General features: G+C 63.7%; 1 protein-coding gene across 2 annotated transcripts in view; it reads right to left on the reverse strand.

Annotated features, from left to right (window-relative positions):
- Positions 1-384, reverse strand: part of ALPL (alkaline phosphatase, biomineralization associated) — a 7,610-nt gene extending 7,226 nt beyond the window's left edge. The window contains exon 1 of one of the 2 annotated variants that reach the window (XM_015648086.2): positions 280-384. The gene's annotated coding sequence lies outside the window, so the exon portion shown is untranslated. Of the gene's footprint in view, positions 1-259 lie in introns of both variants that reach the window. The other variant, XM_015648087.3, reaches the window with a different exon arrangement.
- Between the last annotated feature and the right edge of the window lie 1,346 nt (positions 385-1,730).

Here is a 1,730-nt window from a genome sequence, read left to right on the forward strand (position 1 = left end):
TGCACACCCAAGTCCCTGCTGCACACTCGTGTCCCTACCACATCCGTGTCCCTGTTGCGGATCCACGTTCCCATCACATGTCCATGTCCCCATGACACCCCCGTGTCTCCAGCACTTGCCCGTGTCCCTGTTGCACACCCACGTCCCCACCACTTGCCCGTGTCCCCATGGTGCCTCCCCTCCGCTGCACGCCCCCTCGCTCCCCGGAGACCCTCCCTCCTTCCCCCGGGATGGCAGCGGGGGCCCGGGGGGTCCTTACCGGGGCTGTCACACACGTACCCGCACTAACTTGGGTCCCGACACCCACGTCCCTCTGGGCGGCGGGAGGAGGCCGGGCCGGGGGGACCGCGAGCCCTTAAATCCCCCTGCACCCGGCCTTCGCCTCCTCCTCCTCCTCCCCTTCCTCCACCCTCCCCCTGCTGCCAGCAAGGGGGGGGACGGGGGGAGAAAAGGCCACAAACTGGGCTTACTGATGCCCTCTGCCGGGTTATACTGGGAGGACTGGGAGGACTGGGACGCACCAAGCCTGGTTATAAGTGCTGAACATCCCTCCCCCGCGTCACACGTGAGAGTTTGGGGTGCCTCTTAGTCGGATAGATGTGCTTTTTGCCGAATTTTGCCGTTTTTTCAGCTAGACCGTGCCAGAGGCACCAGGGAGGGGTTGTGGTGGGAGTGATGGAGATGAGTGGCGTCTCCCTGCCTCAGTTTCCCCACACGGGCTCCTGCAGCAGCCCACGAGAGATCCCTGCTGGGATCCCGCGGCGTTACTTTAGGACCTACAATAAACACGGCGCGGTGACGAGGGCGGGGTGGCTGGGGAGGGGGTGACACCCAGCCCTGCCCCGATTTCCCTATGGCGGGGAGCGGGGGGCTCCGTGACCTGCCGAGCCGCCCGTGGCTTCCCAGAAGGTGGCGGTGTCAGCCCACAGATCCGGGAGCCCCGGGGTGCGACCAAGGGAGCCCCGACCGCCGCCATGGGACGGACACAGCCCCTTGCGGACCCTCCAAAGCTCTCCGGAACCCTTTCCCCTTCCCACGCTCTCCTCACCGCTTTGTGCCCCCCCAGCGCCCCGTGAGCCCAGCAGAAGCGATTTGCGGCCCGTGGGTGTGATGAGCGTGTCCGTGCTCAGCCCGGCCCGGGGCACCGCGGGGAGGAGGCGGCACCGCGCGTTCCCATCCCGGCTCCGCGGCCGTGCCGCCGCCCGTGCTCCGGGTGTGCTGCTCGTGCTGGCACACTTGTACAGCTGCAGCCATGCACAGCAGTGTGTGTGCGTGTGTGCTCACGCGCAGCTGCAGCCGGACAAGCAGCACACGCCCGTGCACAGCCTTGCACATGTGTGTGTGCCCGTCCCACAAGCGCACGCTGGGCTCTTGGGGACACCGCTCGCTCGCACACGAGCGTGGTTCTGATGGTCACACACGTGCGTTTGATGTTCACACGCGTGTGTTTGATGTTCACACACTCGTGTGCCTGATGCTCACACTCGTGTGTCTGATGTTCACACGCTCGTGTGTTTGATGCTCACTTGCGTGTGATGCTCACATGTGTCTGATGCTCACACGCGTTTGATGTTCACACACGTGTTTGATGCTCACACGTGTGTGTTTGATGCTCACTCGTGTGTGTTTGATACTCACTCGTGTGATGCTCACACGTGCGTGGTTCTGATGTTCACACGCATGTGTTTGATGCTCACTCATGTGTTTGATGCTCACACGCGTGTTTGATG

Source organism: Parus major, chromosome 21 (assembly GCF_001522545.3).
Source record: "Parus major isolate Abel chromosome 21, Parus_major1.1, whole genome shotgun sequence".
NCBI classification, from domain to species: domain Eukaryota; kingdom Metazoa; phylum Chordata; class Aves; order Passeriformes; family Paridae; genus Parus; species Parus major.